Raw genomic sequence first — 15721 nt, 5'->3', positions numbered from 1 at the left:
TGTGTGTGTGTGTGTGTGTGTGTGTGTGTGTGTGTGTGTGTGTGTGTATGTACGCGTTTTCGCACCGTGCGGTGAACGTTTCAGTGAGTGCCGGTTTAAGTCCAGTGTTGGGGAGCCAACTGTGCCAGCTAGCTCTGGAGCAAATACGCCTCGAGCAACAGCAATCAATATGTAACTTTCCTCATCCACGGAGAAATCCCGGCTGTCCCCAGGCACCCATGCAAGGAAAGTCACTTGATTATGAAAGTGTTTCAGAAGAAAAGCAGACTCCGGTGCAGAGAGAGGCAGTGTCTCCAAGAAGGGGGTAAAAAAGCCTTTCTTAAGTCATGTTTTGTAGCTTCATGAAACTGAAATCTGGTTGAACAATATTTAGAGTTCTACCTTTTCCTATCTCCTATTACAGGTCACAAGGTAACACGAGGACACTCAACACCCCAAAGCTTCGGTGTCTAGTTCACCGTACTAAAGTTCCAAACAACAATTGATATTGTTTCAAACCAAAGACCTCTGATAATATTTTCAAAGTCTCTTATATGTAGAAGCTGAACTGTTAGGCAAGAACTTCTATCAGTAGGAGATCAAAGATGCCTGTTTTATAACTATAATCTAATCTATCAATCTGTCTGTCTATCTGTCTCTGTCATCTATCTCCCATCCCCATCCCTGCTCTAAATTCTGCATCTTCTCCAGCTTCAAAACTTGCTTTTGCCCAAACTACCTTCACAACCCAAACATCAACAAGTCACAATAAGGTTTGCTTTTGATCTAGGGGTTCTGGAGAAGAGTTAAGAGAGAAAAAAAGAAACTGGTGGACTGAAATAGAGAAGGTGAGTATTTTTATTGTTAGAGTATTGATTATAATTCATAAATACTGAAGTTAAGTTGCCATTTATAAATTGTGGATGACTAACATACAAATCTGTAACATGAATCATTCAGAATTTCAAAGAAAATCAAATCCAAACCAATTACAAGAAAATTCTGAATATTGTTAGGGGGATAATTGCTTAAAGATTTCAGTAAAGGAGTTATTAATTTCCCAGAGCTTCAAGGAGATAACCTATAGTCTGATTTTGTAGTCTGGTCTCTTTCCAAATTTACCACTCCCTTGAGAGACCAACAGCTCAAAAATTCAAAGAGGAGCTCTTTTTAGTCAGACTTTAAAATTCTAAAATGTTCCTGTCTTGTCTTTTCTAAATAGGTTATTTTGCATATATGTTTTAATAAACAGGGGACTCAGCCTTGTCAAAATCTAGGCTGCTTTCTTAGGTGTTCTTTAACCACATAGCCTTGTAGAGTCAGAGGTTTATGTCTCTGGGGTTAGCAATGTTGGTCCAACACACATAGTTGGGAAACTGAGGCTTGTAATTGTTATGAACAGACACTACTGCCTAAAAGAGGAGTGATCACATATTCATCTATCAATCTTTATTTTTCACTTCTCTCTCTCCTCACTCTGCCCTAGTTCTAAGGATAGACACCAGGGCCATGCAAAGCTAGGCAAGAGCTGAAACTCCTAGAAATGTCTTCAGAAACATTGTAAATTACATTTTTAAATGACCCTTTAAAAGTTATTTTTAATTGCCTAGTGATGAGATATCTTTGAGTTTCACCATAACACAAAAGCAAAACATAAAAAAAAAAAAAAAATTCAAGGTAGGTTACTATGGTGCATTGATTGGGCTTAACATTCATCATAGTGCTATGAAGTAGAAGGGAGATTGGAAACACAATGCCTGACAAAGGACATGATGATGTGAAAAATACATCTCCAGGAGCACACATTTTCTGAGAACCCCCTACAGAGTAATTATGCCACACCGCCCCCCAGTGTTTGCCGAAAGAACTATGTGCAAATGGTTAATGACTTAGGGCATCTGCCAAGAACAAAGGACACACAAATATCTTTCTTATATTCCATGTTCCTGTAGTATTGAACATGGATGTTGAGTACTGACATGTATCCTAACTAACTAATTTTATACTTATTATCTCCACATTTCTAAAATGTGAAATGGACCTGACTGATATCTCAGTTCCGATTGCTTGGCTTGTTTTCAGTCAGTTGTGATAATCATATTTAACAACAACAACAAAAACCCTTTCATGGTTTTTAAAGTCTTTTTCTTCTTGTGTTCACAAAATATTTATTTGAAAATTTCTTTTTAACTATCTTTAAAATATTGAGCTTTATTAGAATAAAAAAGATGATGTAAACATATTAGGCAGTTCAAAAATATTACTGGTTTTAAAGCATGGCAGGCTGTGTCATATATGTCGTCATGCCAAGGAGTTTAGAAGACTATCATGATGTGCATGTACTAAAGCAATGTCAGATATTTTAAGAACAGCTTGCTTGATAATCATTATTTGTAATTCATATTCAACTCGAAGCCAAACTTTCACCCTTCTCTTTTTAAATGCACATATTCTGACCATCTCAAGATCGTGTGTGCTCACTCTGAATCTGTGTGGGACCTAGTCACTGAGAACATGTAAAAGACATAACATTTGATTAATTAATAAAAACAAGGTGTGTAAGTTGATTTTAGAGATAAATTGATCGGTGTGTTGGAATTACTTCAAAAAGAAATATTGTAGGTTAATTTTGCAGGCTTATATATCTGAGCATATACAGCTATGTCAGTCTCATAACTGACTACACAGTATTAAGAAAAAAATCTTAAAATAGGACTTCATGGAATTTTATATAATTTATTCAATTTTGGCTCAGAGACATTCTTTATGAATGTGTAATTATGTGTTATAGATATCGTTTCAAGACTTTATTCTTGAAGCCAGAACCACTGTTCATGCAGTCTCCTGTAATTTGCCCTGCTTTGCTATAATCATCAACTTTAAAGCATAAAGCTTATTTTTAAAAAGCTGCTGTTTTCTGTATAGCCACTACGAACCTGAATTTTAAAAATTATATTTTGTAATTCTGTCTATCATTTTACTATTTGGCTTCGTACATTAAAATTTTTTTATGAAACATTTCAAACTAAATTTAATAGCAGGAAGTTTAGGTATTAGAAAACCAAACCATACCAAATTTAAATTCTCAGAAGAATGGAGTGTTGTGTTTATACCTAAGTGCCTCTCATCTTTTAAAGATACATGTGGCTCCCATTTTATATTATTGCTAAATGTTTGCTGACTCTTAATCCAAGCGTATTTAAACAATGGTGAAATCTAAAGGGTTTCTGCTTGATGGTTGAGTAATATAAATTAACTGTAAATTTTGTAGTATAGGAGGAATACTTTATAACTTAAAAATTAAAAAAATCTGTCATACAAAACGAATTCTAAAGGTAAAAAGATTATATTAAAATAGTAATGGAAATTAAACGTAATGCTTGTCTGCTTTTAATGAAAATTATGAAATGCAACCATTAAGAAATAATTCTATATGGTATTTCTTTTATTGCATGTTATGATATGAAAACATAGACAGATGTATGTTCTTTCCTTAGCATAGTGTATTAACAATGGAGCTACAGGGTGAACTCAACAAGGACGTGCAAACTGAACCTGTAAGGAATTAATTCATAATTCACACAATGAATGGGGTAGACATAGAGTAAACTTAAAAATCTGTGTAATTTCAATAAATTTTAAAATTGGTAAGTCAGAAGAAAATATTGATAATTTAATAACCAATGATCAATGGAAGAACTCTAACCCATCTTAGGGCAAATATTCTGAATTATAGAGAATAATTTAAAATTTAAAGGTGAAATCTCTCGTTTTTGATTAAATGTTATTGACTATGAAATTGTTGTTGTGTGTGTGTGACTGTGCATGTGAGTGGATGTGAGTGTGCATGTATGGAGATGTAAGTTGATAAACTAAGCCACCCTTTAAAATGCTTGCTACTATGTTAGTATGTTTGATGCAGAGCAACCCCAAAACGTTACTCCATATTAAATACATTAATGCATATTAAAAGGGGAAATTGAGTTAAATTGTCTACATTAACATACAGTACCATTACCGTCATCTTAACAAACTCCAAATGCCATAGTTAGGTCTTTTTCTGTCTTGCCAGCCAAAAAAGCACAAAATGAAATACATTTCATAGTCTCAAATCTCTTGCCCCCTAAGAAGTTACATACTAGCTCCCCCTTGTGGTCACTTTGACAGACATTCGGGTATTTAGAAAATTTACTGCATAGGAAAATTAGATTTGTTTAGTACTTCTGTATTGAGTTTTGAAATGCAGAGCTTATGAGTGAAATTTATAGATTTTAATTTATAGAGGTGGCTGCTAGATCACTAAATTAGTTGACGCTGGGAAAAAAAAAGATGATATTAGGATTTCACGCACTGTGCAGCAATCTCATTATTTTTGAAGCGTTTTCATGTTAGGGCACTGCTGACTGAGGTTTGGAAATCAGCCCTTGGAGGGGACCAGGAAGTTCATTTCAGTAGGTGGCAGTCTTTCCTCAGAGTCAGTTTTACAGTGGTGACCTGAAAAGATGTTTCAAAACGCTGTGTCACAGGAGGTCCCGCCTTTCAGGTGAGGCGGACTCCAGATGCTTATGATCAGTAATGGTTCTAGGAGTTCCCGCATCTGTAGCCATTATTCCAAGATATTTAACCTGCTTGTTATGTAGCTATCACACTGAGATCAATGAGAACAGTATGCTGGAAGGAGCTGAGCTCTCAGGAAAACAAATAAGTGTCCTACAAATCCTCTGCATTTTAATTATCATTCTGATCATTAACCTTTGCAAGTTTCTGTGACAAGGTCCTACTTGGGTAATTATGGCCTCCTTATGTAAATTCCCCCTTCAGTGAGCTATGCATATTATTTCTTCTCATCTTTAAATCCGAGTGCTGTCAAACAGCTATTGTCTGTTACTCTGGACATAGCATACTTTTTGCTTTACATAAAGCCTCCTTCATGCTCAGAAACAAGTCTATTGTCAGGAAAATACTCTCTGGGTTTTTCTGAGTGATATTTTTGAAATCATGTTAAATAAAAAGAAATCAATGAAATGAAACACCATTAAAAATCACTGAGGTTGAATTGATTTTTTTTTTTTTTTTGGAGCTTCCGTACTACTGTATCTGAAGATTGTCCTATCTTTATGAATGAGAAAAGCTGAAATATTCAGGGAATAGGCCATGACCCAACTATAAATTACCCATACTGATAAAGATAGAATGACCTCTAATTTTATTAAGTACTGAAGGACTTAAGTCCAATTTTGGTTAAAAAAAAAAAGAGAGAGAGAGTGACATATCTATATTTGTCACGCAAAATGGTACTTAAAGCTTTATATGTCACAACTGTAGAAAAAGGATTAATCAAAAGAATTTGTAAACATATTGAAAAACGCTGTATCGGCAATTCTTCTCAAAACAATACAGATTAAATTTAGAAATATGTGAGTCTAGGTGTTCCATTTCCCCCTTCCTGAAGGTACAGTAATCAGAGAAGGTCATAAAAATGAAAGAGTACAATATTTATTGCACAGCTTGGACATTTGAACAAATATGAATTAACAATCCTTTGAAAGCATGTCAATAAGAGCAGTGGTAATTAAACACTTTATGACAAAGACCTATTCAGGAATCCACAGATTGCTACAAAACTGTGTCCTAATAAATTTTGTCGAGATTTATAATTTAGATTATACAAATATTTTCTCAAAAACTGTGAGAATCATCTATACTTAATGAGCATACTCATTAAATATAAGCATTGCCATAGTTTTGAGAAATTATCTAGAACTTTCTATAAACTGGGCATGTTAGCTTTTGCCTATAATTCTGTCATTCCAGTGGCTGAGGCTGGAAGATTAGCATGACTTCTAGTGTTGGCTACCCAGTGAGATCCAGTCCCAAACAAATCGCTAGGTAGGTACGAAGGCGGGTAGGTAGGTAGGTAGGTAGGTAGGTAGGTAGGCAGGCAGATAGGTAGGTAGGTAGGTAAATAAATTAAATGAATAAATTAATAACATCTTTGCTCTACTAAAATCAAAGTCTTAAGAGAGGAAAATCTGGTTGAGGATGTCCTTCAACCTAAGAATGGATAAAGAAACTGTGGTACAGCTATACAATAGAATACTATTCAGCTATTAAAAACAAGGACATCATGAAATTTACAGGCAAATGAATGAATCTGGAAATGATCATCCTGAGCGAGGCAACCCAGACCCAGAAAGACAAGTGGATACTAGCCATATAATAAGTGGATATTAGCTATATAATACAGGATAACCAATACAGTACAATCCACAGACCTAAAGAAGCTAAGTAACAAGGATCACTCCATGGAGGATGTTTAATTCTTATTCAGAAGAGCAAATAAACATCAGAAGTGGTTGAAGGAACAGGAATGGAACCTACCACAGATATCCTCTGAAAAACTCCAAACACCAGGGAATAGAGGCATATGCTAAGACTCACATTCAAACTTTGGACAGAGCACAGGGAGTCTTACGGGAGAGTGGGGTGAGGGAGGGGGAGAAGGACAACATGGAGGAGACAGGAGCTCTACAAGAAGACCAACATAAACAACAAATCTAGGGGGTCCTGCAGAGAGTGATGCACCAACCAAGGACCATGCAAGGTGATGACCTGGAACCCCTGTTCTGAGGTAGCTTATAGGCAACTTAGTCTCTATTTGAATCCCCTATTAAGGGGAGCAGAGGCTGTCTCTGACATGGAATTCTGTTGCCTGCTCTTTGATCACTCCACCCTTTGCAGAATGGCCTTGCCAGTTCACAAAGAAAGAGGGTACAGAGAGTCTTGATGTGACAGGCCTGGGTCATTTGATAGGAGAGCAGGACTAGGAGGGATAGGGGGAGAAAAGAGGATAGGAAGGATAGGGAGGGTGGGACTGGGATGAGTTTCTCTCTTTTTTCTCAAAAAGAGAGAAAAATTTGCATAATGCAAGTCACTACATGAAGCATCTATCAAAGAATTACAAATTCAGTTTGTATGGTTTTTGTTTTTTTATATATATATTTAGGATCAGACACCTCATCAGCAGTAGGAAATAGAATAGATTAGAAGCTATGTGAACAGGTGAATGAAGTAAGAGCTTGCCTAGCTCAAAGGCTTTTCACTTATTACTCAGAGATAGTAGCTGTTGCAGCTTGTCTGTTGAGAGAGATCTTTCTTCCTCACAGTGGAGAAAGAAGGATCTTACGTTTCCGTTTAGTTAGTGATGGAGGGCTCTGCTAGCTAATGTGAACAGACAAGAGCAGCCAGAGAAGAGTATAATCAGTCATGAAAATTTAGAAGATTGTTTTATGTTTCAACATTTGAACAGATGTAAAGCAACACTGTTCTAAAACGTGTAACTAGATTCTTTAGGCATGGGTTCATCCAAGAATCTACTGAGTGAGTGAAAAATCATGTATTCATTTTATGTTGCTTTTTTGCGTATAAAAACAGTTAAATCATTATGAAATTATTTACCTGTTGATCATAAAAAATGTATGATTGGAAGTCATTTTAACACATGTGCTCCAGATAGGTATACTAGCAAGCCCTTTGAGGTTTTGAACAGTAATTCACTCCAATTGAATTAAGGTAAGAAGGGAAACTCATGAAAGAGGCTACAGGGGTATTCGAATGATAAGAATACTGCCTTCTCTTCCAGAGGACCTATTTTCATATCTCCGGAGCCATATCATGCCTCAGAACTATTTGTAACTCCAGTTCCAGGGGATCCAATGTCCTTTTCTGACCTCCTCTGGGAATACATGTATACACATGATGCATAAACATACACACAGATGAACCATCAATACACATATAATTAACTTCTTTTATTTTAAGAAAAGGAAACCTAAGCAAGTGACCTTAACCCCAATCTTTACATAAATAAAATCTTATGTAACATCAATCAACATCCAAGTCCTTCTCCTCATTTCAAAGTGAGCAGAGGACAATGCAGTTATTCCTTCTTTTCTTTTCCACAGATCACATCTTACTACAAAAACGAAGGAAAACTGGCCATTGCATAAGAACATCAGTGACATCCTTGAAGAGCTAATAGTGATTTAAGGTTGTAGGTATAAAGATTATTGATGGAGGTGTAGTTATGAAGTCTTAAATCCCTAGAAACACTTCCCTAGGTATAAGAGGGAGAGAAACTGGGGAAAGTAGATGTTAATATCAAGTTATAAAATGAAGAAAAAAGTGACTGGTGTTTGAAGAAGATAGTGGTATTTTACTGGTCATTCTAGGAAGTATGCCAGAGGCCTGGGTCCTCATTTTTGTTTAACTCTGACCAAAATCTAGAGTCTGTGATCTTGCTTTGTGAAAACAAAAAATTGAATACATCATTGCAAAAATAGGTTATGAAGGTCAGATATTGCAGAATTAAAGCACATATTCGCTTATAAAATTGAGTTAACAGAGCAATAAAAGTAAAACTTTGTAAATCTTCAAAAATTAAAGGCAGCATGTTGGTTTTTCTAATTAATTTTTTATTTTTTATATTAATTACAGTTTATTTACTTTGTATCCCAGTGGTAGCCTCCTCCCTCATTCCCTCCCAATGTCACCCTCCCTTCCTCATCTCCTCTCTGCCTCTCTCTAAATCCACTGATAAGGGAGGGCATGTTGGTTTTAATCAGAAATTTTCTGCATTGACCTGGGCATTTGAACACTTTGTCCCTTACAGATAATGCTTTTTGGAGAGGCAGTGCGGCCACATTGGAGAAAGAATGTCAGGGGGAATAGGATTTGAACATCCAGTTTATTCTTTCTGCTTTGTGCTTGTGTGTGAAGATGTTTCTGAGCTCCCATCTCCAGACACGATGTCGGCCATGCTTTCCAACTCTGATGGATTCATTCTTCTGGAACTAGAAGCCAAAATAAACTTACCTACAAGTTGTCTTGGTCATGGTAGTCTTGGTATTTATTTCAGAAAGAGAAAAGTCGTTCTTGTTAAAGTTGCTACCAGAGAGCAAACTGTTTCTGTGAAAAACTGACCATGTTAATTTTTTTGAGGAATGAGGAGGGTTTGAAACTTTGGACTGGAAACCTGGTGGAGTGCTGTCAGTGCAGGTTGCTGCTTCATTCTCTAGTATGAGCCTGGATGAGAGTCATGCCGCCAGCAATGTAGAAAGTGGAGGCCCAGTTCAAAAGGCTTCATTAACAACTGTACTAGAGGCCATTTGTGTTGATATTTTGGGATAGAATCTGGCTGCTTTCTGCTCTTTCTCAAAACCTTTCTAAGGCTAAATTGAAAATTAATAAACCGTTTTTCTCCTTTTTTGAGGAAGATGTTTTAATACAGCTTTAGATGGAATCTATGTCACTTATGACTGATAATGCTTATACAGATCTATAATGAAAAGAGAAATGGAACAAAAAGAAATACAAATGTATAGCGTGGATTGAACAGGAGCACTCTGAGCCTCAATGCTGAATTCAGAGTATGTGCTAAAAAAAAACCACTGTAACTGTTAAGGGGATTAGCAAAATTAAGGAGGAGACTTTTACTTTTTACAGGAACAAGGGGAAGAGTACACTGTGGGGGGAGGGCACTACTGACACAAATTTCTGTGACCAAAAAAAAAAAAAAAATTTTTTTTTAATCTAAGATTTCTATGTCACAAGCCATCAACAAAGTTACCAAGTAGGAGCCTAAGTCAGGAAAATGGAGGCAGGAATTGATGTGAAGACCTTGGAAGAACTCTACTTACTGAACTGCTCCCATGGCTTGCTCAGCTCGCTTTTTATGCAGTACAGACCCACAGGCCCAGGGCTGGTAGCACTCACAGTATTTTGGGCCATCTTTTTTCAATCATTAATCAAGACAATCCATTCCCACAGAAACACCCATGAGCCAAATATGATGGCAATTCCTCAGTTGAGGTTCCCTCTCAGGTGTTTTTTATTGTTTGTGTCAAGGTGATGGAAAGCTAACCACTACAGTTAGCATCTTCAAAACAAATCTAGAGATAGAGAGTAAGTGGAAAAAGCATGAAGAGTTCATAAAAGAAAAATAGTATAAAATTTAAAGCACCGGGGCTATGAAATCCAAAACCAGAGTAGATGCAGACCAACTGCAGAAAGTTGCAGCAAAATATCGGTATTAGGAATAGCTACCTTCATAGGGGTTTTGTTCAGAAAGGCTCCAAAAGGCCTCTGAATGATATAGGTCTTTGCCTAGATATTATGAACTAGATATTATGTTACTATGCCGAAAAATAAGTTTGAATGATAAAGCATTCTCTCTAACACATAGCTTCCCTGATCTTGAAGGTCTATGCAGGCTTCTGGGATGGTGACACATGAACCTAGCGGTGCAAAAATTAAAGGGTAACCAAACATGCTCTGGGTTTCAGCTTCACAGAAAAAATTCATGTCTCTCACTATAAGCCTAGCAAAAAATATGGTGGAGGGAGCACAATACTGTTATATATTGTTAGCTTGACATAGTTTGAAGCAGGGACGTGGAATTGCTGCCCTATGTTTTGTATCCATTGGTGTTTCCATAGTTCTCACATGGTTAAACCCAACCCAGTGGTAATACAGACCTCCCTGATTACACTAATTCCTTCACAAAACCAAACCAAAAATCATGAATCCGAGAAAGGAATGGATTGGGGAAAGGATGGAAAATAATAGAGATACAAAGAAGGTAGCATATAAGAGTAAGCAGAAGGCATTATATACTTGCGCGCTTTCTGCAACACAAAAAGAAACTTGTAGAAAGGAAGGAAAACAAATACATGTACAACTGTAGGTTTTTCCTCACTAAAGTATGGCACTAAGTAACAGAAATTCTAGTGGAAGAAAGATAGTAGAAAAAAAATTATAACTATGTATAACTGAGCTCAAAAGGTTTTTGGAAAGATGAAGTTATGTTCAGACTTGTAAACTGCTATATTTCATTGGGTATTAGATAAAATGTAAAAGTGACACAGACACGATCTTCTAATGGTGGAACACCGAGAATGCTGAAGGAAGTGTCAATTTCTGTTCTAGGTGGTGCTCTGCAATGCTGCTTTGGGTAGTTCCTGCTCTCTGGCCAAAGGCCAGGATGAGGCACAATGATGGCACTTGCTAAATTCCCTCTGACCAGTCATCTCTAGGACATGTGAGCTTTGTAGGCAACACTGATTTTGATGTGAATAGCAAGATTTCTTGAAACCCCAATCCCTTGTAGCTTGATTTCTGGGTGCATTCTTATTGCTAAACTGTGGAAGAACCCAAAGTTTTGTAATACACAGAAAACTCTAGCACATTGACTCAGTTTATGTTTTTGAGGACAATACAAGTTTCTTGATTATTTCATTGTTTAATACACATTTTTTTCTATACTTGCTGTGTGTTTGTGATTCTTCCTATTCAAGCATCAGAGTGATTGAGCAATTTCTACAGTTCTGCTGGATTTTCTGTTTTGTATGACCTTCTATAATATTTTCTGAACAATTTCTTTTAGTAACTTACACTAACACCTTTATCTCCTAAAAAATAGACTCCTGTACTAAATTAACAGCTATTCTAACAATGCTAAATATTTAATATAGAACTTTCAGCTCTTACAAATCAGGAGAAAGAGAATTGTCGGTAAAGGAAAATGAAAATTTTCCATGAGTGACCCTAAGAGCAATGAATAAGATAGTAAATTTTTAAAAAGATAATTAATTTATTCTTTGACTTAGCAGATATGGTGTAAACCTTAAAGGCAACGCTGTTGATTAAATTCACTTCTTGGTGACCATAAGAGTAAAGAGAGTGTTTCAGCTGTCTGCTGTGCATCTGTGGTGTCCCAAAGTCTTAAAAACAGCAAAATTTGTTCTTTCTCAAGCCTGAAATCTATTTCTGTTCCAAATTTTATTGACCTTAGGTATAAGAAATTTCTGCGCTTTTAAGGGATGAGTTTATTAGATCCAATCCATTTTTTAATAATTTGGAATATTTTAGGACTTTAATCTTAGCTACATTTGGAAAACTCACATTTTTCTCACACAATGTAGCATAAAAAAATTCCAGGGATTAGGACTTGGAAACTCTGCGATAGGGACCATACTGTCTAGTTGCAAAATAACTGCATAAGCAAATTATATAATAGTTGCATAATAATATTTTATTTTTTAGTATTAAACTTAATACAGTTAAAAATTAAATTTATTAAATATATTAGAATATTGTAAAGCTTGTGTGCATACAAATGTACATTGAAAAATACCAACAGCATATATATTTAATGATAAAGAATAAATATTTTTCTGAATTCACGTGTAGTGGATGCCTTCTCAGAAGCATCAGTTTCATAACTTTTATATTATTGGACACATTTATTCTTGTTAAAAGCACGGAAAAAAACCTTAAAGTGTAATTCTCTTCAACAAAACCTTAATTTCCGTTAAGTTGCTATGCTTTTTATAGACAATTTTTGTTTTTGTTGCTGTCTGATTATTTCCTTTTACCCCAAGAGATCACTAGGATCTCCAAAATTATATAGTTCTGCAGTAACTGATTGTTTTTATTTTTCCTACTTTTTGTTGTTACCAACCATTAGATGGAAAGTAAATAAAACATCACCTTGTGTAGAATAATGGTATGCTTGATATCAGCCTATGAATAAAATTTCTTTAAACACAGTGTTGGGAAAGCAAGTAGTGAGAAAGAAATGAATGAATTAATTTATGGGTCAGTAAAATAAGTACCTATGATTTAATATGTTGTGGTTTAACATGCCCAAGAAGTTATTTATCAAACCTCCTATCTTTATTTCTGTAAGTACAACAAATTTTTATGTTTGCACGGTATGTTATATCTAATACCTCATATAAATTAATTAGATTAGAAGCATCATTGAATAAATAACGTTTTTCTGGTTAAGGAGTGATAGTCCACAAAATTCATTGGCACATGTGTCTTCACATGTGCCAAATTAAAAACTATCTGTCAGGTATTCCATTGGGTTCAGCATATCTTCAACATAAAGTCCGAACGAAGATGATTTTTCTGTGGCCCTGTGATGTACATCTGTGGAAGAATTAATAAATATATTCATTCAAGAGCAGCAAATATGCAAACAATAATAATAACATTATGCTACATAATAAAGTACCTGGGTCATTGGTATTCTTTTAAAATTCTTCTGCTTTTTTGAAATCGTGGGCATAATTTTATCATTTCCCCTTCATGTCCATCCCTCTAAAGCCTTTCACATATCTCTCCTTGCTTTCTTTCAAATTCATAACCTCTTTTAAAATTAATTGTTGTCACATACATATACATATATGTATACAGATGATTTCTATTCCTAAATATATATATACTGCTCAGTCCACATAAAATTAATTGCATGCTTTCAAAGCTGACCATTTGGTGTCAGATAATCAACTGGTGTGCTCTTCCTGGTGAAGACTGTATTTCCAGCTCTCAGTATTCCTTAGTTGTTCATAGTTCCCTGTGCAAGGCTGAGGCCTCATAATAGTTCCCTCATCCATATTAGTATGCTTATTACTTCATGCCTTCTGTTCAGCTCATGCTAATGCAGTCAAATTGATGAAACTTCATGAGCAAAACTTCTGACATTTTTATGAGACACCATCCCAAAGCAAACTCCCTGGTCCTCTACAATCATTCTACCTTTGTTTCGTAATATTTTCTGAGCTTTAGGTGAGGAGTGTTGTGTAAACGTATCAATTTAAAAAAAAAGTGGGGGAGGGTGGGGTTCTGGGTCAAATGACAAATATTCAGAACGTAGTTCGGAGTTTTGCTGGTTGGATTAATAAAGTAGTGGTTGTAGGTTCTTTTCTAAATTCCGTGACTTCACTAGCCCTGGGTAGTTGACTAAGTCCAGACCAGGCATGTTTTTCTTTCTGTTGAGCAGGTCTTAAATACAATTATAGAGCTGTTGGTTACTAGCAAAGATGTGTATACCACCATTGCTCCCTTAGGGGTATAGTGCCAATGTCGCCATTGTTGTAGCTCATAGGAATCATAGCTCGGTAGAACCATTGGATGCTTCTCTCCTTTGGAAGCTTCTGGGACTATAAAAAGTACTCCTCAAGAAGAAGGTGTTCAAGCCAATTCAATCTCAGGGGCATATGGGCCCTATATGTAAAGTACATGGTGTCTTCAGCAACAGGCATTTACCTTTCTTCCACATTGAGCTGCAACCATGGGCAGTAACAATAACTTATAATGTTTTGAGACTCTTTTGGGCAACCCCATAACAAAGCCCAGTGTTAGAGTAATTTATTAAATTGTCTTTGTGCTTTTGGAGAGGTATTATCAGACCAGAGATCACTGGTATTCTTAATAGGACCTACATTTTTCTAATTGTCTCGGGACAGCATACAGATGAGCTATTAAGGGAACAGGACAGGAGCCTACCACAGAGGGCCTCTGAAAGCAGGTACCCCAACTTTGGGCAGAGTACAGGGAATCTTATGGAAGAAGGGGAGATAGAAAGACCTGGAGGGGACAGGAGCTCCACAAGGGGACAATTGAGCAAAAATACCTGGGTCCCTGGAGGGTGTGCAGAGACCGATACTCCTACCAAAAATCATGTACAGAGAGGACCTAGACGCCATTTTTAAGGTGTAGTCCATAGGCATCTCAGTCTCGAAATGGGTATCCTAGTAAGGGGAGCAGAGGCTGTCACTGACATGAACTCTGTGGCTGGTTCTTTGATCACCTGCCCATGGGGGTTGGGGGCGCAGCCTTACCAGGCCACAGAGGAAGATGATGTAGCCAGTCCCGATGAAACCTGATAGGCTAGGGTCAGACGGAAGTTGAGGAGGACCTGCCCCACACCATTATTAGACTAGGGTAGGGGCATAAGGAGAGAAGAGGGAGGGAGGGTGGCACTGGGAAGAGACAAAGGAGAGGGCTACAGCTGGGATATAAAGGTAATAAACTGTAATAAATAATAAATATTTTTTTTGAAAAAGAGTAATAATGATTCCATGGGTTTTTGTCTAGTTTTATAGGCAAATTAGCTAACTTTACAAGATCTGTGTTTTCACTTCTCACAAATGCTAATAAAATACCATTTTCCCATCCACATTTGTAAAGATCAGATAATAGGAACATTTTCACAAATTCTAAATAATTATGTTATTAGTCATTTGTAGTTAAATTATTACAAATACAGGTACTGTGAGCATATAAGAACTGTCGTCTAATTGTCCCCTGAAACCTCCAATTAGACAACACTCCCAGTGGAGGGAGGGGAAACCAACCTACCCACAAAAACTTCGACCCAAAATTTACCCTGCCGACAAGATGTGAGGGAATGTCCAACCAATGCAGGGCCCAACCTGAGACCCACCCAACGGAAGAGAGCTAACCCTAACAATGTTAACGATACTCTGCTGTGCTTTCAGACAGGAGCCTAGTGTAGCTGTCCTCTAAGAGGCTTCCCCCAGCAAACAGATCCAAACAGATGCTGAGACTCACAACCAAACATTGGATGGGAAGCAAGAAGTCTTTTGCAAGAGTGGGAGGAAGGACAGAAGAACCTGAAGGGGACAGGAGCTCCACAAGAAGACCAACAGAGCCAACTAACCAGGGCCCAATGGGTATTGCAAAGACTAAAACTCCAACCAAGGACCATGCATGCATCGACTGTCGGGCAGCTTGGACTTCAAGTGGGCCCTCTAGCAAGGGTAGAGCCTGTCTCTAACAAAGACTCTGTGGCTTGTTTTTTGATCACCTCTCTTTGGCAGGGCTGCCTTGGTAGGTCATAGCAGAAGAGGATGCCCTCAGTCCTGATGCG

Source organism: Psammomys obesus, unplaced genomic scaffold (genome assembly GCF_907164565.1).
Source record: "Psammomys obesus unplaced genomic scaffold, mPsaObe1.curated_primary_1811, whole genome shotgun sequence".
Lineage (NCBI taxonomy): Eukaryota > Metazoa > Chordata > Mammalia > Rodentia > Muridae > Psammomys > Psammomys obesus.
Note: the sequence above shows the minus strand (reverse complement) of the source record.